The 24,927-nt window shown below is 33.5% G+C and overlaps 2 long non-coding RNA genes across 2 annotated transcripts in view; one reads left to right on the top strand and one right to left on the bottom strand.

Annotated features, from left to right (window-relative positions):
- The window catches only part of LOC141479897 (uncharacterized), a 45,392-nt gene extending 32,510 nt beyond the window's left edge, over nucleotides 1-12,882 (top strand). The window contains exons 2-3 of the long non-coding RNA XR_012465832.1: nucleotides 1,133-1,350; nucleotides 12,711-12,882. This is a non-coding gene — a long non-coding RNA (uncharacterized lncRNA). The remainder of the gene's footprint in view (nucleotides 1-1,132; nucleotides 1,351-12,710) is intronic.
- Nucleotides 11,587-15,474, bottom strand: LOC111517939 (uncharacterized). Its single transcript, XR_002723881.2, has 2 exons — nucleotides 13,688-15,474; nucleotides 11,587-12,580 (listed from the first exon to the last, which is right to left on the bottom strand). It is a non-coding gene; the product is annotated as an uncharacterized lncRNA (long non-coding RNA).
- Nucleotides 15,475-24,927: the final 9,453 nt, after the last annotated feature.

Raw genomic sequence — 24,927 nt, forward strand, 5'->3', positions numbered from 1 at the left:
GTTTCAGATATATTGAATAATTTCCATTTTTTCTCGAAACTTCTACACCTCGTGTTCTCGTAATGGAACATTTTTGGACTATATTTAACATAACAACCCATCATTATTTTGTCATTGCACCCTTGAGTATTCACATATCAATAAGGAACATATACGGGTTATTCTCTGAAAGACAGTTTTTGTGGAAAAAGTCGATGCTTCTTACTATCTTTTGGGTATATGAAAATAGATATTTCGAAATAAAATCTCGAAACAACGTACCTACACAGTAGGAGGTAAATGCCAGTCGAAAAACAAATACTCCCCTGGCTAATACCACGTTGTTAGTCAATGAAAAAATTTTATTTTTTCACTCAGCTTTCTTTAGATCGTTGATGTTTCTTTTTTGGTGAACTTCCTTTTGAAGATGATCACATGGTGATCGAAACACGTGTCGAGGTGTTAAAATAACGGTTTGGTGTTGAGAAAAAACTCTATTAATATTCATTACTACACCAAAGTTTCCAAACAGTGCATCACATGAACTTTTTAGTTTGCCCGTTATTACACAGATTCTCTATTGATTTAGCTTTCGTTAATTTTTCATATTTTGAAAGGTTGTACAAAAGACTATTTTGGGGCATCTCACCTTGAACTAACAGATTGGATATTTCCGAAGCTAAAGCACATAAGTGTCAACTCAGTTTTTTATATTAAAGATGGCACTGCGGATCGATAGCAGCAACTTTCAAATATGTATATGGAATCGTTTAGATTATTTCACTTGATTGTTTTTCATGTAGAGAATCGTTTGAGAGATATTTAGGATTCCAAAAAATTTTTCTGAAAATTGTAACCACGTGTTTACGAAAACGGTTTCCAAATTGATAGACGATTATTAATACGAATTCATTATTATTTTATGAGTGAAGCTATTTTTTGAATGTAATTAAAAAATTAACATTGTTTCGTCACCAGAATTTATAAAATATTTATTATTTTTCAATGAATGTTAGGTATTACCTCACTGCATAAAGTATCATTTTTCATAAGCGACATTTTGTTTCAAGCAGCATCCTCTGGCTTACAGCCGATTTCATTTTCATCCCAGTTTTTCACGCCACTGGTCTGAGGTCATTTTTTACTTTTTCAGAGTAATTGTTCATAACTACCAAAAAGGACTATCCTGGATAGGAAGAACTAACAAATCTCTCTGGTTTGGATTCCTGGTCTTACTAACTGAAAAGTAACGAAGCTGCTGACTACTTTGCAAGGGAGAGCGCAACGAGAGCTTTCGACGAACCAGAACCTGTCATTGGCATCGCTTCAAGATTTGACAAAGAAACTCTGAACACCTGAACTTCTGAAAAGGTTTTAGATTTTTGACAAAATATCCCAGAATTGACCCATTACAAGGCAATTATACATCTTTCGAAGTATGTTACCAAATAATTGTTAGACTATAGCAGGGATGAACTACGTTGCGCCATAATGCAATGCATCAGGACGGTATAGGACGAGACTGTCTTTAGTTTTTTATAGCGGGGCGCGAACTAAGGCAGGCAACGGACAAGCACATGCCAGGACAGGAACAGGACGCGCCCCCATAAAAAACTAGAGAAAGAGAAACGAAACTTTACGTCATGTGCCCGTCCCGGCACACAATAAACCCTTGCGGGTTACGGTGGAGGGTCGAATAGACCCACTCATTTTTGACCTGATCTAACCTAACCTGTCTTGGTATGTTCCCGTCCTGTGCCGTTTTGTCGTAGTGTGCATGTAACTAAAGCCACGTCACTGTTACCTGAATCACCATATTCTTGGAGTACCAGAAGACTGCGTTAAACATTGTGTCTGTCTGCTGCAGACTGAATCAGATTTCCAGAGTTTGAAAGAGTTTCACTCTTGACCTGAAAGATCACTCACCAAATAAGTTAATTGGTTTGGTTACTAGGGTTAGGTAAGGTTAGGGTTAATAGATCCACTAACTTTGTAAAAGTTGGTTTGCCACTAAATTATCTACTGAATGAGCGGTAGTATTCAGAATTTCCAACTTCACTATTGGTCGGTAGCCGGTCGGTTCGACGTTCACTCACTCAAATCGGCACCCGCGTTTGTCGGTGGTTTAAGCCGCAAGCTGAACGATCGATTTACACTTGCTATCGTCCAACTCGTGTTAGAAATCACACGTTAAAAGGTAAAAACATAGCTCGCACAAGTTTCGACTTCTGAGGGTTGTCGTTCGTAGGGTTGCGACAGCTGGTGATTGCATTGACCTTGTAATTGCATTGGGTTTTTAAAATATTTTGACGCTGGAAAATATGAAATGAAGATTCAGAATTAATTGATTGAGACACTGGTAGTGAATTCAACAAAAAACATTACAAATATTCTTCGAAATTATCTTCTTCAGCAATATTTTCGTGACTCTATATTTTTGAATGGATCCATAGGTCTACAACTATCAAAAATCTCCAACGGGTTATGTCGGGTGATCTCGCCGGTCATTCTAATAGTCCATATGTTCCAATCCACATTATTACGAAAAGACTATCCAAACATTCCTTGATACTTATGTGCAGACGCACGATCTTGAAAACCCAATATTCTGTCGTGTTGCTATCAGAATTTCTTTCAATAACTCATGTAATTGCTTGAGTCTGTAGAAAATAAAAATATCTCTCCTCGTTGAGGTTCGTACCTTTGTAAAAATACGTTCCTATCAGATATATATTGATCAAACCGCACCAAAAAGGTATCTCAAATAATCAATGATTCCCTTTGTTAGGTAAATATCTAAAGTGGATTAGTTTGCAAGCAGTTATGGCAATTATGCCCATTTATCATGCCGTTATTGTTAAAAGAACATGTCTGAAAAGACATGTCACCTCACAGAATATATTTTTTAATTGAATTTTGTTCTGATCGTGAAACTCATAAAACTCATGAAATCTAATCGTCTTTAAGAGTCTCTGACTCTAATTTGTAAACGAGATTTACTTTAGAAGGACAAATTTTGTTCTTTCTCAATTTCCTACTGCAGGAGCACACGGCACGGAGCAGAGCACTGACGGCAGAAAGTATGAGGAATTCTAACAAAATATGATACAGAATTAGATGAACATGCATATCAAATTTCCTTGAAATATATAAATACTTACTTTTAGGAGCTACCCAAAAAATATGTTTATATGTTAAGTAAATTTGAACGATTTTCAGAATGTTGCTGCTGGATGTTTGAAAAGAGAAATAACTTTGCGGTTTTTGATCTCTTGAATAGTTAAGATGAAAAAGGAAATACCTAGGATTTTAAAGGCTATCAAAACATTCTTAGAGGCATTTGGTCTAGTTTTTCGAGTATTTCACTTTTCTTAGCTGCTAGTTTGCGTGGCTTGAAAACCTGAAACGAGTGATATAATAAGTAGGTCTGTTTTTCACGTATGATTGTGTAATTTGCACCCAGATTTGTGAAAATCATACTTGTAAGCATTTTTGCACAATTTCATATATATGTTTTATAATACTCTACATGCTACGTATCAAAAAGTTGAACTAGATGTAAAAATGCTTTTTTTGATTTATGATAAACGAATACCTGAGATATCATTATTATGTAATTAAGATTTGTCCTATAAGGCATGGACTATGATTTGTTAGGAAGTTTAAAATGTGTACACTAATTTCTTATCGACCTTCTTTGAGCATTTTTACTTTCCCCAATCTAAAAAAATATACAAAATGGAGAACTTTATACAGTTCACCCCGATAAGTAATTTCAGAGTATTTCAGAAATATCCTATAGATATATTAGTAACTGGCCGTATTCAATAATTTTGAACATCAAAAAAAAACTGAGAAATTATATACACATACTTTTCTTAACGTTTCGACTAAAATCTGCTTCAGTCTTCAGAATTGGAAAAATCTAATGATATTCCGCTGATTCGATTTATTTTCAAACATCTCAGACAGATGTCAAAAGAGTTTTGATGTCTAAAATATGTCAATGTTGTTGATTGCCTTCTGAAATATTCGATGTATTCGTACTACATGGTGTTATCTAATAATCATAATAAACATTAGCCTGTTGAAATTTCGTTACTTTCCATACCTTTTTTCAAGACGTATAGCCAAGTGGACTAAATTGGACACATTTGAAGGGAAACTAGATAGATGTGTCTCAGAAACGATGATAGATATCGATATGCGGTTATCACCATTAAGTTTGTGATAAAATTTGACTCTCAGACACAGCCATCAGTTTTTATTTATCTAGTTTAAAAACAGGAGTTTCCCTTAAAAAGTGTCCACTTTGGCCCCCTCTGTACAATCCATTTCTAAGAAGCTATTCAAAATACACGTTTCTGCAGACATGAGAATATAAGCTGAATCTTTGAGCTTACGTCTCTTAGAATGAAATTCATTGCCATTCATTCTCATCTTGTTCCATCCAACACGAAATTCACCGTCTGACTTCAAAACGTCTTCTGACAATGTTGATCCTGTTAATTCTCTATTTCTGATATAATCTCGATGATCATTCTCACGCACTTTTTTATTGCATTAATTGTTGAATCTACGTATGAATCTGGAAAAGCGTTCTTTTTCAGAACAGATCAGAACAGATCGTTCAAGTTCTGTTGTAGTAAGGATGTTTCTATGAACATTTATATCAAACTGATCTGACGACCTCTGCAACATTACATCAAGAAAAGGAAGTTGATCATCTTCTTCAATCTCTATTGTGAACTTTATTGTCGGTTCCTCTTCATTAATATAACTTAAAAAGGCATTTACATGGCTTTCATTTTCAATTTATAGATTTCCATGCATTCATAAAGATTGAATTTTGAACCTTTTTTTGTAACACGTCATTGTCGTAAGCAAAGTCATTTCTCTTTTTCAAAAGATGTTTGGCACCACAAGTCTAGATCCTTTTTTATCTAAAACAAGCGATTTAATTGGTGGGTTCATCAAATAATTTCAATGTCCTTTGACGCTTACTAACGTTTCTTGAAGTGTATGTAGTCTAATCAACAAGTTCAAAAACATGAAAAATAGAGATAAAGGTCCTAAAAATATAAGCGATAGCTCATTCGATTCGGAATCACCTCTAGAAAAATGTTTTTGAAGGATTTTGGTGCAGGTAAAAAATCGCAATTGTTATTAACAAAATAAGATTAAAAAATGGTATTTAGTTTTTCGTTAATAACTCAAAATAATATTAATATTTAAGCAATTTTGGAGAAAGCTCGTTGAAAAGGAGGAAATTTACGATAAAAAAGTCCTGACTCCCGAAACTCTATCTCCATTATTTATAATTTTAATTTGACTTTGAAAATAGGGTTCCGAGCGGCTGTTACGGCATGCGCGCGTTGCCGCTAAAGAGAGTTTATCAAAAAAATATTTTTTTATAACATAAAAATTTGAAAAAATTCTAGTATCTCCTTAACACTTGAATGAATCGAGTCCCGTAGAAATAAAAGTTTTTTCACCATTTTTCAAAAAGTTATTCAATTGTTAACTAACAAATTTTTTCCCATTCTCCGTTGGCATAAATAATAAAAGGTATAAATAATTGGCCTATAAATTTTAAACTTCGTGGAGCCCTTTCGATATATTTACTTCATACGATCCTGCGATAAAAGTTCATGAACATTTATTAATTTGTTAATTATGATTTTTTATAACTATTGCAAAATGAAATATCTAAAAATTGTTGATAATTTTTTTTCAATTGATATTTAGCTATGTCTGTTTTCACATTAAGAAATGGCAGTTATTAACATAGGATATGAATTTTTTACGTAATTTTTTTATTAAATTGTTTCGAACAAATAGAGAAATTCAATATAAAAAAAATTTTTTTGGTATTTTGTTATCTAGAGATAATTATGATTTTGAAAAAGAAATTGTTTTTCTTAATTAAAATTTTTAATTGTGTAAAATCGATTTTTCTATATTTCGATTGTTTAAATAATTAGTTAAGAAATTATTTTGCTATTAAAAATCATAATTTACACTTCTAAATAGTTTGGCAATTTTTTTTTGATTTTTTGTAAATTTTTTCATAAATAAAAAATTTTAAACAATGAAAAATTAAATAAAAAATAATCATAATTATCTCTAACAGCATAATAGCACAAAAGAAATTTTTAAAAATATTGAATTTCTCTATTTGTTTAAAACAATTTAATAAACAAATTACGTAAAAAATTCATATCTTATGTTTATAACTGCCATTGCTTGATGTGAAAACGGACATAGCTAAATATCAATTGGAAAAAAAAAATTAATCAACAATTTTTAGATATTTCATTTAACAATAGTTATAAAAAATCATAAGTAACAAATTAATAAATTTTTATGAACTTTTATCGCAGGATCGTATGAAGTATATATATCAAAAGGGCTCCACGAAGTTTAAAATTTATAGACCAATGCTTTATACCTTTTATCCCATTCTTTTTGCCAACGGAGATTGGGAAAAAATTTGTTAGTTAACAATTGAATTACTTTTTGAAAAATGGTGATAAAACTTTTTTTTCTACGGGACTCGATTCATTCAAGAGTTAAGAAGATACTAGAATTTTTTCAAATTTTTAAAATGACATTTTATGTTATAAAAAAATGCCGTAACCGTCGCGCGGAACCCTATTTTCAAATTAAAATTAAAATTATAAATAATGGAGATAGAGTTTCGGGAGTCGAGACTTTTTTATCGGAAATTTCCTCTTCCTTAACGAGCTTTTTCAAAATTGCTTAAATAATAATATTTTTTGAGTTATTAACGAAAAACTAAATACCATTTTTTAAATCTTATTTTGTTAATAACAATTGCAATTTTTACCTGCACCAAAATCCTTCAACAACATTTTTCTAGAGGTTTATTCCGAATCGAATGAACTATCGCTCATATTTTTAGGACCTTTATTTCTATTTTTTATGTTTTTGAACTTGTTGATTAGACTAGTGGGATAGATCTGGTAAACAAGATTTTGCAATTTTCCACAAACCGTCTTATACGAACATTGTCATAAATAATTCTTCGACACATCCCTATCAGCATAAAATAGCAGCATTCGATAGTATACTTCACAGACTACTGAATATTCCACTGTGGGAAAGTAATTTTCAGAGAGAACTGAGTTCTATCAAACGAATTGCTGTCGACATTCTTTGGGAAAGTTTTTGGTCTGCTACTTCTCCATCTTGATACAAAAAAGTGGGTATCTTCCAAAGAAAGGAAGGAATCAATTTCAAACAAAATGAACTGTATACATGTGTAGATCATGCAAAGAGGTTACTTTCAGACACAAACTGGAAGAAAAAGCTCTCTCGAAACAGTTATTCTCAGACAAACATTGAATTACACAAATAAAAAAAAATCGAAACAAATACTTTTATACGAACGCTGAATTATATGAAAAACACTTTTCTCTATTCCGTTTGTATTCCAAACATTTGTTACAAAGCAGTTACTATCGATTTCATTCTTTTCAAAAAACTACGGAAACAAGCTATTTACTAGGTTTTTTCCACTTCAAAAAACGATAGTTCGCGTCACAGGACATACTTTGGTGAACTCACAATATCATTCCTTTTTTTTTAAAGACAAAAGAAAACAAATAACAAGTTAAAGTTTTTTTTTCAAACGATAATGAAAAAATTTCCATTATACCTATATACTTCTTTTGGAATGACAATCCCGTAATAATACAAATTGATATTTCTATTATATCGGAAATATAAATGGAAATGTGTTTTGAAATCAGGTTCAAGGAAACGCGCGTTAAAAGATGAGACCTCGTTAATCTTTAGATCGCACAAGTTTCGACTTTTGAGGGTTGTCGTTCGTAGTGGGGGGCGACAGCTGGTTAACAGAAAACCAAAAATAAAGTTTTTATCATGTACGATCTTCTGTTAGTGAATGCTTCTATTGTCTTAATTTTGGGAAAATTCAACCGTTTGATGTTCAGATAACAGCTCTGGACTTCATTGGACGAAGCACTGAAATAAACAAAGTGACCGTAATGGGCTCATTTAGTTTTTTATTGAAAATTATATATTATAAAAGTAAATCATCTCCCAAGTATTCCACAAAATTTTCGGGTTTATATGTCAATTAACAACTGAGCAAGAGCAATTGAAAATGTAAGATCGCTCGCGGTACATCTTACGTCACACCAGGCAATGAGCTTCGAGCGGTGGCAACCGGGAATGTAGTTGGAGATTATGAATCGCTGCTTCATCAATTCAATTTAATTTTCTTCGAAGTACCTAATGTATATATCAATTCTGGGTAACTGGCATTTTTGAGACAAAAGTTCTATAATAAATAAAGAGTTTCTTGGAATTCAAAGATATAATTTTGGATTTTCCTCTATGACGTACCTAAATAGATCTTCGCTCAATATTGTTTTTTGAATTCCAGTTTTGAACAAATATTCCAGATTGAACTGTAACAATAAACATCAAAAGGCAAAGTTATTGGATAAATCACTCAAATGGGGAAACATTAGATATACGAATTTTGAGCCAGCTAACTTTCATGAGAGCTGAGGAATATTTTGGAACGAAAAAATTGAACCTGGAAGAAAAAATGAGATTCCAATAGATTAACAAGCATTTCATCTTGAGAGGTATTTTTAAAGATCAACCATCGACATCTCAATAATATCTACGACATACATACTGTATGTTCAAATTTCAAATACGGAACAGATATACTCAAGTTTCGTCGACACGGTGATTCAGAATCACCTTCACACAATTAATAACATTCAATAAAACATTAACGAAATTTTTACCTTTAACTAAATACCTACTTATCTCAACGCTTGTTTGACTGATCAAACTAAAGCAAATTCGTCACTATCATTGTTTTTTCTAGATGAGTCCTAATCATAAGAAAATCAATATCGTTGTAAATTATCACGAAAGACGGTGTTGCAAAATTTCTTCAGATAACCATTTCATATTATATAATAAATTCTATATCGGAACAATGACCGCGCTATTGGATTGTTATTCAACGGTCGATATGCAACTCTCACCAATGTATACATAAAAAGACCCACCTTCCTTCAGAACACACGATTACAATTTTGAACAGCAAAAAATTCCTACTCGTAGAACGTTACGTAACTTGCTATGTAACCTATTACATTATCAAACTACAAACCAACACTTCCGTATCGAATACACTGTTGTCTACTTAAAATGTTCGCTTAAGTTCCACGGGAGATTTTTTGAGAACCTTAAAGTGATGTTTTAAAGAATACGTAAGAACTCAAGACTGTATTGGCAGTTGTATTGGCAGCACTGAGTTAGATTTAATTCAATAAATGTTATGTATTGAGAAGTGCAATGCAATCAAATAATAATATGAATAACTGAAAAACTGTTACACATAAGAACAATTCACTTCCAAGCACAATATTAAATATTGGATTTTAACAATCGTGGGTCGATACCAAGCGCACATGGTTTTCTGTGCCCTTACATTTTTTCAAGCACTCTAATTTCAATTCACTATTAACAACACCTTTTCCCTTTATCAGTATTCTCCAAAAAATATTTACAAAAATAGATACAAAATTCACAAATCAATAACCAAACCTTTTTGGAGGTTTAAATTGACTTCTACGCCTGAGTATCCTAGACTCAATATTTGCTTGTTCGGTTTCAATCCAATCAATGTCCATTTCACTGACACCTTCCTTCCCGACAACTCTAGTATTATGATCTATGGATACATTGTCTTTTTCGAGTTCTGAACGTGGGATTTAAGAAAATGGGAATTCATTGATTTGGTAAGTTTTAATTTTTCTTAAGAACAAAACACAAGCACTATAGGAAAATCTTTGAGGCGCTCTCAGAGCAGTGCCTGTGCGAAAGTAATGATTCACGTTGAAAGAGTTCTTAAACACTGAAGTTCAAGGTGTACTGAGTTGAATCCCAAAACGATGAGCAGCCACAGTCCTTCGTGTATTTATGATATGTACTGCTCTTGACGGAATCACATGTGCCAATTCATATAAAGTTCTTATTAACCTTGAAAACAAAAAAACAGACACTACTATTGAAACTCTAAAGGAAATAAAAGAGGAACTGCAGGTGGTTAATCACAAAGTTTCTACTCTAGAAGCTGAAAATACCAAACTGGCGGGGCAAATCCAAACTTTGGACACAGAAGACACAGAAAAAATAATATTATTGTATTGTATCGAAACTTCAGATAAATCTGAGACACTGACATATCTGAATAACAAGTTAGACGGTGATATAAGAATGTTTGATTTTAATAACGCCCACTTTTTTTCGACTAAAAATAAAGGAAACGCTTTGAAACTAGAACTTCTATCGTATATAAAGAAAGTCGAAATAATGAAAAATTTACACAAACTCAAAGGAGAAAATATCTACACTGTTGATGATCTGAACCAAGCAGATCAAGCAATCAACAAAAAACTCAGGAGTTATCTGAATACTGCAAAGAAAGACGGAGTAAAGGCGGCCATCAGAAATAATCAGTTGTATATCGACAATGAACCCTATACTCTTGAAGCTCTAATATTCGGTCCTGACATCTATACCAAATACCTGATCAGTGCAAGTGGGCATACGTGTAAAGCCCTGTTTTCCTAGCGACGCATTTTTCGCGTCGCGTGCGACGTGTTACGCTCAGCTTAATACGTCACCTACTCCTCCATAGGGATTCAATAGGACTGTTTTCCTAAAGAGCGCAACACTTTCCACGCCGACGTGATGCGCTAAACGTGTTATACCGACTGCTTGGAGAATTTGGAGATGAGTCTATTCGGTTTCACGCTGCGTAAGAGTTAGGTTTTGTCCGTCTTGGAACGTTCATTTTGTTGTGTGTAGTGTTTGTGATTTGACTGAAATGAGGAAAAAAATGGCAAATATGCAAAAACTGCGTTTTTCGGCTGATAAAGACGAACTTCTGATAGAGTTTGTTCAACGCCACAGCATTTTATATGATTCAAAAGACCCAGAATTTAAAAACAACGTGAAGGAAGATCTGATCTGGAATGAAGCCGAAAAAGTCCTCATGAAATGTATTTTTTGGTTCAATAATGAAATTCTCATTAAAGAATTCATTCATTTGCGATATCCTGGCACAAAAGTTTTATTAATGAAAATCAGAAAATCCATTTTTAGAACTCATAATTCAATAACAAATAGTAGAAGTGGTTTCTCTAGGAAATGGATGAGCCCAACCAGCGAGAGTTTCTAGAAAAAGGGTACGTAGTGGGACATGTTAACACAGCTACCGTTCCAAGAATCATTTATCACTTATACAATCATTTTAGTGTTTACTTGAAAATTTCAAAGCTGAAATACGCGAAAGTTGTCATTTAAAAATCAACAAGTTGTTTAAATTAAAAACTTCATAAAATTTTCTGTAATTCTTATTTATTATTGCAATATGTATAGATGTAAATGCAATTGTTAATACATACATCTAATACGTTTAAAAAACTTTTCTTAACAAAATAAAATAAAATCGCGTTACATCAAATTTTCACGTTATATATGAGGTTTTGCGAAATGAGGTATGACAGAATATTGATAAAAACAAGCTTTGAAACTAGTAAAATGTATTTAATACAATTACATTTACAAGGATAACATGGTATGGATCAGACACCACTGCCGAGGGCTAATTATTATTACCTAGCAGAAGTAGTAGTTTTTCAGTCTGAATCATCTAGGTTCATACTGAAGTAATCAGTGAATCTACTTCTCACTTGAAATCCATCGGATTTTGAAAACCCACCAGTACCTGCAAGAGGAATCAAGTTTTGGGGTTGTGAATCTGTGAAGTTAGGAGTTGTATCTACTCTGAAGAGATTCTCAGATAAGTATTCATCCCTTAGCAAGTTGTGCAAGCAACAACACACAGTAACGACTGAGTCAACAGTTTCTGGCTTCAAATGTATAGGAGTAAAAAAAAATCTGAAAATTGCGCACATGATCGCTAAAGTATTTTCAGATACTCTTCTGGCTTTGCTCAGACAGTAGTTGAACATTCTTTTGTGTGCGTCTTGCAAAATTTATGCTTTGGAGTACGGCTTCATCACGTGCTCACTCAAACTGAAAGCTTCGTCATCAACTATTACGTGAGGTACCAAGATGTTGGAATGCGGAAGGTTTTTCGGAGGCGAAAATATAATTTTGTTTCTCACTAACAGTCCCATTTTCGACTTATTAAAAATTCCTGCATCACCCTCCTTTCCATACGAACCCACATCAATAACTACAAATTTGCAGTTAGCATCGACCATTGCGAGAAGCACAATTGAAAAAACCCTTTGTAATTGAAATAAAGACTTCCTGATGAGGACGGAGCCACAATCCTTACATGTTTCCCATCAATAGCTGATACACAATTAGGGAAACCCCAACGCTTCCAAAACTCCTTGGCTTTCTGTTCCCAGTCTATCTTGTTAGGAGGGGGCGAAAAAATCGGCACAAGCTTTTTTTGAAGTACATCCAACACCTTAGGTAGGTATTATCGTGCTTATAGCAGACGGCGATATGCAGTGATCTGTACGACTCTTCCGTGGCCAGAAACCTGAAACAAAATTAATAATAAGGTGTTATAAATGTCGTGTTCAAATGGAGTTTCAACCATTATTCAAATATTACACTTTATATAATTTTTTTTTCGGATTTATATAGGAGTCTTGTTTTGTGTGTTACAGGAGGTGATTTCAAGAAACCGTTGAGAAGTATCAGAGACCAATAAATCAATAGCCAGCTTTGACTGCGGAAGGCAGAAGTGATTGATGAAAGTGCTCCAAATCAACAAACCAATGAGGATCCGTATGAACCTGAAAGTCAAAGGCCTGATGCTGCTTCATTTCGAGTCCCAAATTTTCAGGTGGTGTTTTCTGATACGTGTGGACGGGTGTGGTCGTGGAGCAGGATCGAACCTCTTCTGATGACCAGTGCCGGCTGCTGCTGACGCAATTTTTGGTATATTTTCTCACAAAAGGACCATGCCGTGATGGTTTGGCCCTGTTTCAGAAAGTTATGGGAAGTGCCTGGATGGCTCATCGGTGTTCAACCGCTGTCCTGAACGTCTCCTGTCACGTCATTATATGTGACGATCCGAGCCAAAAAAGGATAATTTTGGTTGCGCAAAAGCAAAGAAGAACATATCTCGAAACGTGACAATTTCTGTCGATCGTTCAAATTGTGGAGCAGCCAATTTTCGAGCTTTTTGACCTTTCCATTACGTTTCAAACCATCAAAGACGGCATGAAAGCTAATGCTCAGTTCTTTCGCCATCCCACGCATCGTTTGTGATGGGTCGGTCTCCTCCTGGGTCCTCAAATCTTCGTCCTGGATTACTGTAGGTCGACTATTTCGGGGCTGAAATCTCTGGAACGAAATTTCATAAACCAACGTCGTACAGTGCGTTCATTAACACTATCATTACCAAATACCTGACTAATTTTTCGGGGTGTTTTGACAGCGTTTTAGTTCAATTTCAATTCGTAGAGAAAAATTGTTCGAAAATCGCTTGACAACAAATAAATGAACATTATCAATGAATAGAGTACAAAATTTTCTATCGATCAGTATAAACCACGACACAGTAGAAAAATATTTATTGAGATATGGAGCTTCAAAATCACATGACATTGAAATGGACAAAACTTTTGAAACAACCTACCTGATGTATTCAAAGTCCTGAATACAAAATATTAGTAATCAGAAATAGACTTTTCAGTTTCCTGTCTTTTAGTCTTTGAATTTTCAGTAGGAAATGATGAGATTTTTTTATTGTGGCACTAGGTGACCTTTTACCCCTCATCTGTAGCAAGTGCAATGTTTCAATACTCCCTCGCTGGTTAAATGGTTTTTTAGCCCACGAAAAACATTTACTTACTAATGGTTGCTCAGAAAGGAAATCGTTTTCAACCTGGATCTTGTCTTGATTCTTACCATCACTTACAGTCTTACCGTCACCGTCGCCGTCGCTCTGTTGAGATGTTACCTTAACTTTGTTTACTGCTTGACCTCTGGACTTCTGACCTCTGATTTGGACCAGTGACGATGAAAAGTGAATGCGACTACCTTCTGATGTTCAAAATTCCAAAACTCTGATTTTCTATGGAATTATGCTTCTTTATAGTTGAGACTCTGACTGAATCTGCGTTCACTTTACAATTATTGTTTGAAGCATAACCGAATCACCGAATCCATTTTAAATAATGTATCCATCAATTTTTCATCGTTGATGCCCGTAACTAATATGTCTCTCATTAAAACATCTAGTTTGGCATTTAATTGGCAATTGGAAGCTAAACTTTTTACTCCTTCTACTCACTCGCTCATTAATAAGTATGTGATATCACTGGCGATAAATGTTCCACCAATAATTTGAACAATCAAACTGTTTACCGGCGTTGCCGGTTCACACACATTTCGCACTGAAGCATAGCGATCTTCTGATAATGTGTTTTGGAGGATCGCTTTTTTTCTGTCCTCTTCGGATATTTTGTTGGCATTGAAAAACTGCTCTAGTCTCTTTTTGAATACGGTGGAGTCCGAAATTTTCTGGTCGAAAATGTTCAAGGTTCCTATTAGTCCAATCGATTCCGACTTTTTTTCACATAAAACAAGTATTCACACTTTTCAATTTAACTTCTTTCACTTGCATGTAGATTTGTTTAAAAACTTCTCGTCGCCAACTGTTATATATTGAGTAGTACAATGCAGTAAGTATCAAATATTAATATAAATAACTGATAAACTGCGATACAGAAAAACAATTTATTTACCAGATCAATATAAACTATCGGTTTTCAACAATCGTAGGTCGATACCAAGTGTACATGGTTTTTTGTTACTTTACAGTTTTTATAAGCATAACGATTTCAATCCACTGTACACCACAGTACATGCATGAGCACGTCCATTATTCTTCTAGATAACATTTTTACTCTTACGTTTACGGAATTGTATTATTAATAAAAATAACAGGAATAGTTCAATAACGAAATTTTTTACTGTTGATATTTTACAATAGTGACTTTGCGATTATCATTGTAGTTTCATAAAGAGAAAAAATCTTTTTCATAAGGACCTTTTCAAGGACTTTTTCTAAAGACCTAATTAATCCTTATCTCTCACACGTTTCGACTTCTAAGGGTTGTCATTTGTAAGGAAGTGACAGCTGGTTAACGGAAAAACAACAACACAAATGTATACTCCAATTTTAGTACATACTCGAAAGTATCAATGTTACTCAGAATTTCAATATGTTTTTCTCATTCCATTTGGGTATCAATTCAATTCAATTAAATTTCAATGATACCTTAAAAAAAACACTTGATTTTTGTAGCAAACTTGAAATATTTTGAACGAAAATTTCCTTGTACTGAAAACGAATGATATTTGTTATATTCACGTTTCTGATCATTGAAAATATTTATATTTCGTGTGTGAAAAGTATAGTATTCATTGTATTGAAAATAATTTTACTATTCAATTTATCGGAAAAGAGTTCATTATTATTATATATATTTTTTATAATGAGTGAAAATTAATATATCTCTCAGAATTTGTAAATTGAAAATATTAAAATGTATCTTATTCATTAATATATTGAAATCTGTTATTGAAACTATTTACGTTTAGTATTTCTTCTAGATTGTCTCAGGGTTAGTTAAAATAATATCATCAAATTTATTCTCAAATGGAACATTGAAAAGTTGCAGAAGTAGGCATAACATTAAAGAGGTCATCTATTACGTTTTTGAAATTGTTGCACCTATTTGAACCTAGAATCTGTTTGCAACAATTTATATCAAATGAAAACTAACTAACCAGAAATGAAATTATTTTTAGGTATTTCAGGAAAAAAATTTCTGCGGGTACTCAAAAAAGTGACAACACCGTTGAATATTGTATTGATCCACACAAAAAGAATAATGAAAATGCTTGATAATAATCGCGAATTGTCATTCACACAGGCAGGACAACACTATATTTATGAAGAACAAATTTAGAATATTGAACGAAAGTAATTTTTTGTGGGGGAAATCAGATAATATTATCGACCTTCTTTGGATATTTTCACCTTGCACAATCTGAAAAATATGAAAATTGTAATGGAGAACATGTAATGGAGAACATTCCTATATTAGTAAACTTTTTAGTTTACTCCGATAAGTAACTGCGTGAATTCAAAGTATTTTTCACAAAGAAAAATGTTCTATTTATTAGTAACTTGTCGTATTCAATAATCATGCCTATCAAAAAAAGAGCAGAGAAATTATACTTTCACTTATCTTGACGTTTCGAACAGAACACCTTGTACTATACATCGAATGTTTCAGAAGTCAATCAACAACATTCACATATTTCACATTTACAGATTCTTTGATATCTGTCGAGGATATCTGGAAATAAAGAGAATCATAGAACAAAAAACTGCTAATACACATAGATTTTTCGAATTCTGAAGACGGAGCCTACATATTTTCGCAACATCATAATGCGTCGAAATGCCATTACGTCGAGAACTATCCCTCCCACTTACGTCAGCAAAATACTAAAGCTTTCGACGAAATGACAGCAAAATTTGACATAGTGACACTCTTTGCCCCTTCGAAATGCTGTATACAAAATATTTGTTCTGTTTTGGTTATACGGGGAAATAAAGCAAGTAGCGTTTGATTTAAAGCGGAGGGTAGGTACGCACTTTTGCGGATCTATCAGAAAACTCCTGTCTCAGAAACACGAACTGTACTTTTTTTCCTATATCCTTCTAACCATACTCCTTGACATGAAGAATGTAAAAAATGAATTACCAGGTGTTTGAGTACAAAATCAATGTTAATTTTTTATATAGTTCATTATTTTTTCTGATGAAGACAAATATTCTCAGTGTCCTGTTTCCCAAAAGTTCTGTTCCACCTTATTGATTGAAACTCATCCAATCTATCCAGAACAAAATACTGTGTCTCGCTGCGCGTTTCACTAACCATGTTAGCATCATCAGGAGATGGCTAAAACTAAATCTAACGGCTATGTTAATATTTGTAATCTAGACAGACCATTACCTTACTTGATTTGGTTCATTTAATTGATTCCTAGTGTAACTCATTATGTTATATTATTATTTTTCCTAATGTTAATTATTTTACGTTATGATACCTAATCTTTACTTTGGAAAGCATCTGAAAACCTGTTGCCATGTATCCAATAATTTCAAGTATTCCTCACTTATTCTGTGGTAGTTTTGTAAGACTTGTTGAGCAGCACTGTACTTATCTGTGTCGCTTGGTTTGGAAAACGCGCACCGAAAGACAATATTTTGTTCTAGTGTGGGAGAAGAAATTTTAATTATATTTATTTTACGCAAGAGGTTCCAATTCTACCTATCGTGATAGGATGCTTATGTTTATATAAATCTGAATTAGAATAATCAAATCTGCCTCCAACCCATCCTGAATGAAAGGTTTTTGTTCATTTAATTTCAGGAAACACCGATTTCCTGTTTAGTGTCGTTGAGTGTCATCTTGAAAATACTTCTTTACTAGTAATTGCTGCTTGTGATAAATCCGTGAATGACATAATCTCTTGAGGGAAATAAGTTCCGGTACCGTTGCTTTCAGAATTTAATTCCAAGAAGTGCATCTCATAACCAAATTGTATAGTAAAACCCCGAAGAGGTGAGGCATATGACTTCCTGAAAAATCTTGTTTTCTCAGACTTACCTAGTAATGAAACTAATGCTCAACTCAAGAAGTTCACAGATCCAAACTATTGGTAGTAGCAGAGAGGTACAATTTTTATTCGTCACAACAGGAAGCAAATGAGACATTCAAAGCGTTAATTATTAATCATACCTAAATTGAATAGGTTTTCATTTTATTGTGAGACATACAATGGCTTCTTCGGGCGTGGAATAATGATTCTTTACTCATTTTCCAGTTTAACACTCGAAGAAGATTTGTTATCCAGTATTTTTTGCCATGGATGTTCTCCTTTGACCCATTTATTTATATCAGGTATATCCAACCTGTCACTGAACTCACTTTCCTCTGAACTCAGCTCATCATCCGCCAATCGTGACAATTTTAACACTAACTCAATGCAAGTATCTCTTGTTTTTTCTGAAGCAGCTCTATATGTTTTGTCCTTAATTCTTCTTTTCAAGGGCGAATTAAAGATTGGCTTGCTGACGTTTTGATTCACGGTTCTTTGTTTTTGACATATTCTGACTTCTGCTACATTTGGAAGTTTGCCAAGTCGAAGGTACCGAACTAGACATTTCAAAAGTTTTGCTCATGTTCGTCTTTGGCAGTCTGTTTTCACTTCTTTCAGTTATGGAACTATAAGATTTCAATAGCACCGGACAAGACTTAACTTGAGAAGATTTTCCCTGAGCCTTTGACTACGACGTAACAAAAGTTTTTTGGACATATAACCACATATTAGTTCTGTTAGCAGCGAAAGACCATTTGTTAATTATTAACATTACCTAAAATGTATATGATTTTTTTTTATATCAGGCTGAATAACCGATTTTTGATAATTTTTAAAATTCGGCTTTCAGAAAGTCAAAATCAATTTTTTATTTTCGTTAGCAACTAATACAAATCAACGTCAATATAAATTAGCCCAGGAATTGAAACAATAACACAAAGATTGTGTTGAAAAATTCAAACACTTAGCCAAAGACTATTGAGTTTGGAAGTTTTCTATATCATGCATTATATGATGAAGTTGTGTATGGTTTGAAGTCTGAAATAGCAAAATGGAAGTCCTACGGTGAAAAATTTAACTTTCTGAAAAAGCATTTCAGTTTTTAACTATAGTTTTTAACAAATAGAAAGTACTGAAGGTCAGTTGAGAATCCCAAGTACAGAACAGTCGATTCCTAAACTCAGTACCTAGGAATCACAATGGTCAAGTCTATCAGCCTTAAACGTTGTGGCCACAACAACAAAAGTCCACAACTTGGACTTTATAAAAGAAATGTTGTTATTAAAGAAATATTTTGGAATGAAAATTCGAAATATTCACGTCCCTCAACGTTCCTATACATGAATAATGCCGCCGCCTTCTGCTGGTCTGGCTCGAAAGCCTTACAACTAGGCATCTTCCCTCTATTTAGCGCCACCACTGTCAAGGGAACCCCTACTCCTCCGAACTCACCCCCCATCGTGCAGTCGACGCATAACGCCGCTTGAACGATCCTATAGTTCCTATACAGTATGATATATACGATGAACATTGAATTATATTTGACACACAAGCAAAGCAACCTCATTTCAAAATATGTAATTCTAATACATATATATATATATATATATATATATATATATATATATATATATATATATATATATATATATATATATATCGAGGAGAGGAGATATATATATATATATATATATATATATATATATATATATATCTCCTCGATACTGTCATCAAACTTGTTCCGATTTCTGTTAGAGTACTGGTACACATAGTATTGGCTTCTGAAAAAAATCAACACCTTGGTATCTTCACAACTTTTACATCTGATAAATTGCATTTTCCACACTGGTGGGTATATGTCCAGATGGAATCAAAAGAGCGATAGTTACACCGATTTTTGAAAAGGGTGATAGAAAACGTATTCGTAACTACAGGCCCATTTCATTAATTACGAATTTTGCAAAAATTTTCTAAAGAACTATCAAAAACCGACTGACAGAATTTATGAATGAATATAATGTAATATCTGAACACCAATACGGATTTAAAGAATGCACATCTACCAATAACGCAATATCAGCACTAACTGAAAATATCTATCCAAACGTAGATGAAAGTATGGCCACTATCTGTATGTTCCTTGATTTGGCCAGAACTTTTGACACTGTGAACCATTCTCAGTTGTTAGAAGTACTGAAAGATTTGGGAGTTCGTGGAAGGTCACTAGATCTAGTGGTGAATTATTTATCGCGTGCAAATTAATAAATATATTAGTGCGGAAAATGTGATTCAATATTCATGACAACTCTAATAAATTATCCTAACTAGTCTAACAGTCCATGTTAGTAACGTGGAAAAAGTGTCTCTTTTTAGGAATAAAGACCTTAAGTCTACTATTTTGCCACAGGTCCACCCATTTTTATTTCAAATGAAAATAATATGTCAAGAAATATCCAGTAAAAATCCCTCTAGTTTTTCTGCAATTGTACACTTTTGATATTAACCATTTTGAATGTTAGGAATAAAACACCTCCGTATTTATTCTTCGAGAGACATTTTTGTGGATGAGTCAATATTTCCTACTGATTTTTGAATTGATCTCTTTTCAAAATCTGAGAAATAAACAAAGTTGAATCAATAGAGGATCTGCTGAAATGGGGAAAATTATTTCATTAGTTCGCAGAAAGAGCTCTTATTGAAATTAGTAAAAACAGTTACCCGTGATTACACAATCATTATCACAAACAACAAACGTATCTACCAACAAACGTCGTACCTTATATTCCCGGTTAGTCAGAAAATGGTGACGAATCGGTTACAGATATGATGTAAGAACAACCTTTGACACGAGCAAAATCCTGAAAATTCGGTTGAAAAAAGATATAGTGTATTTATAATATACCTTGTTCCTGTGGAAAAAAATATACAGGTAGAACCATAGAATGAAACTTCAAGAGATCTAGAAGCAAGAAAAAATGAACGTCGTGAATATATAATAGGAAGATGTATTTTAAAATCAACTAGTGATCACACAAAAAAATGGAATTAAACAAAAATTGTGACAAAGAAACCTCACGAAAATATGAGAAGACTCAAATAACCCGCATATATTTTTTAACAGGTAACAAGTGTGTTTCAACCAACTGTGTAGAAATAGCTCGTACCTGGCTACCATTGCAGAGGGGAAATATTGAATACGGAAATATGAACCGGAAAAAATTCCGATTATGTGTTCATGTAAACTAACGAGTGTGATATATAATTCCTTTGACGTTTTCAAAAGAAATATACTTTTTTCTGATTGAGTAAATTTATTGCATTTTGAGAAAGACAAGAAAAGTTTTCTGAAACATTAACCATTTGAAGAAAGCTAAATATTGAAATTTCATTTCTCCATTGATTATTCAATTCATAGGTGAAATTTACTTTAATGGGGATGAACTTTTAGTTTGCCCTTTATTATATTTCAGCAGATTCACTATTGATTTAGCTTCGTTTGTTTTTCAGATTCATGGTGGCACTGGTTCGCTTCACGATATCCGCCCTGTCGTGAAATGTCCGAAAATACCATACTATAGATATGAGCAGAAGCTAGAATCTCCATAGCATCCACCCCTCTCGCTTCTTAGCGGTCCTCAACTTGCTGCGTAGCTCTTTAGCGAGATTAATATCTAACCTCTTTTGAAAACAGTTTCTGGTACTTAACTATCCATCGTCTGTTATTGTTTCCTGTTTCTACTGTGTGTAGTGTGTGCATGGTGGCTTCCTGTGCCTGCTTGATGACTAGTGTGTTTGTCTCTGATTAATGTGTATGAGTGTAAATGACCGGATTGTGTGTTTGTGTTTTATGTGTTACAATAATCGGAGTCGCCAGATGGCAACTCTGAAATATGGTACTTGGATCTTTCTATGGGCGCTTGTACTTCTCCCTTCTTCGGAATCTAGGATCGTACTTGTTCAGTAGGTCATGAATATCACTCAGCGTGGGATTCGGGTGTAACCGAATTCGCACGAAGGTGTTTTCGGCGTGGTTTTATAGGAGGACATTCACGAAATGTATGCTAAGATTAATCTGTTGGGTATAGGGGTCGGTAAGACAAGAATTCTTGTCTTAATAACAACTTCTTGTCTTGTCGCGAGAAAAAATCAAGAAATTTATAAAAATCTTGTCTTGACGTTATCTTGACGTCCTATATCTTGTCTTGACTCAAGAAATTTCAAAATCTTGAAATTTCGTGATTACCCAGTCCGGTGATTACCGAACGCAAGTTAAATGCTTTATCCCGTTTAGTTAAGTAATGTTAATATTACAAATTGGAAGTCTGTACCGGTTTCGTTATATTTTGATGCGAGTTTGTGAATATTGGTGATAAAAAGTAAATTATATTGAAATTATCTCTTATTTTTTACCATCAGTGACAGTGACTCTTCAGTAGATAGTATGTCTACTGAGTCATTTGGCTCCGATTCTGGATCAGAATATGTACCTTAAAGCAATAGACAGAAACGTAAGCGTTACGGTTTAAGTAAATTTGAAATAATCAGTGAGACTAACGCAACTACTAGTGCGAGTGTGAATACTGAGAATGACAAAACTGAAACCAGTGAGACTGTAGCTGTTTGCGATAGTGGAAGCAAAAGGAAAAAGCAGCAGCATTTACCAATACAGAATAGTGGTAGTAGTAGTACTAGAGGCGATACTGCCACTAGAGGCGATACTGGCACTACAGGCAAGAAAAAATTTTATGACTTTTTTGAAATTGAGGTGGATACCAGTAGGTACCACTGGCAAAAACAAAAATAATAAATTAGTCAAATGTATACCATATTTGCAAAAACATAATAAAAGTGTTTTCCTTCTGGGTTAAAAAGACACTCAACAGCAAAGCATGGGATGTTATTTGATAAAGTGTTTTTTCAAGAGGTGCATTATCGAAGCAAGTTTCAATGTTCTGCGTCTAGTGAAAGTGGAAGTAATATTATTTTAGATTGGATGAACCGGAGTCAGAGTAAAGAGAATGTTAATTGAGATTCAATAGAATATTGCTGAATTTGTTATTTAAAATTTACTCTAGGATTAGGTAAATATCATTTATTATTTTTAATTTACATTTTTGTAAAACGTTTTAGCAAAGAAAGTGTTCAATAAATTAACAAATAAATACGTTTTAGAGTTTTCATTCTATAGTCAAGATATTTCAAGATTTGTTGTTTTCTTGAAAAGAAATCTTAGTATTGACATAAAATTTCCTGTCTTGTCTTGAAATCTAAAATTCCTTCTTGTCTATATCTTGTCTTGAAATAAAGACATGAAATTTTCAAGAACTTGGCGACCCCTAGTTGGGTACCACCAAACGGTGTAGAGAGGATCAAAATATTTACTTTTTGCAAGGTTTCGAGTACTGAACGTAATATTGAAATTCTGAAAAAAAAATTCATTCATCATGCCTTCATACAAAATATAGTTGATAATTGTAGCCGTTTTATTTTTTTATTTTAATTCTCAAATATTTATCCAGTTCACCCCATATGTCGGGGCGAAGAGGATTACATATTTATTTTGCAGAAAAATCCACTCTAGTCAAACAAAGGCAGAAGAGAATCTTCAAAAATTTCGAAAAATATAATTCAAACTCTTTATATGGGTGACATTGAAAAAATAAATAATTATATGTGTACTCCTGTTGGTACGTACAAACTACAAACTTCGCAGTCTTTATTCTAATTGATCAAAGTTCAGGTTATGAAAAATTTAGCGGCCTCTACGAGCTTCTATGCGGATAATTTTTTTATTTATTTTTTTGTAATATCTGCAATATCGTCAACAATCGGATAGAAAAAATAGATTTGTTAAATGTTTACATTTATCCTGTAAAATTCGAAGTTAGTTGATCATCATTGAGTTTTAAAATATCAGCAACGAAATATCTTGCTCTTTGTTAAAACAAATTCTTCAACTGAATTTTTGCAGCTGCAGCATTTTTGTCACATTTGGTATTTTCTTCATCCTCATTTTCTTCATTCTCTTTTTTTTTGCTTTCGTCAGAGCTACTTTCTTCAACCTCTGGATGCCAACGTAATAAATAAGTCCTCAACCGAAACACTTTTTCTAGGGCGCACGCTTAGTTTCTTTCCTAGGAGCTGGTCATTTTTCGGTTTTAAACTGGGACAGATGAATGATAATAGTTTTACACCAGGTTGTCTCCCCCACTCCCTCAGTGTTAGTATTCTCTTCATTGGGACGAAGATGTTAATTTTTTTGAGAAACCTACTGAGGTCAAAAGAAACAATCGCAGCGATCTTGATACTGTTTACCTCGTATTTGCTCCTTTTGTGACCTTTTCCTTAGTTTCGTTAGAAAGCTTCGGGAAAATAGTTTTCAGTAGCACGCCTCCATTTTTTACTCTCCATTTTTTCAACACCTGTCGCCATGATGCCTTAAGAGGTCTGAAAGTGTCCAACATCCTGCGGTAATGCTTGACTCCACGTTTAACAGACTTTTACAAACTCGGACTCATTTTTGTGAAATTTGTTTTATCACAGTTTATTATATTTGATGGTGGTATGTTTATAAGTATGGTTTGTAGTTAAGAAAAAAAATTCAAGTTACGGAAGTGAGCACCCGCTTTGTATTTTCAGCTAGCTTGACAATTTAATCACGATGGCTGGTCAAAAATAATTGAAAGCAATTCAAAACGTAAACGTTTTTCTCGTTCACATAACTGGTTAAGACATTGCTGTATCATATAGCGAACATCGTAACTTTTAAAAGGAAATCCCTTTTCTGCACAAACTAACAAAACTTCAACTATTTTTTTTTTCTTCTTTATATTGAGGGTTGTGTCAGTCACATAAAAATTTACAGATGCTTTCTTCATATACATTTTCCCAAATCTTATTGCTCTTAAATATCTTTCAAACAATTCAGAATTATAGGTCTCATTAGTTCTATGCCTAAGTTATTTTATATATTCACAAGGTATCTTATTATAGAAGTTGAGAGTACAATACAGGGTGTAACTGAATAAGTGTAAAACATTTTAGGAGGTGATTCCTCATCGAAAAAAAAAGATAGGATCTTTCATATAAAGAAACTTCATTGGAGCATCCCTTGTTAAGATACAGCCCCTTAAAGGGAGTACACAAGCACTGAAAAAGTTACAATATTGAAATTAACCTGACGTTTTGTACTAC

Source organism: Leptinotarsa decemlineata, unplaced genomic scaffold, assembly GCF_025532065.1.
Source record: "Leptinotarsa decemlineata unplaced genomic scaffold, Ldec_3_MD MMD2_tig00002159_RagTag_RagTag, whole genome shotgun sequence".
NCBI lineage: Eukaryota > Metazoa > Arthropoda > Insecta > Coleoptera > Chrysomelidae > Leptinotarsa > Leptinotarsa decemlineata.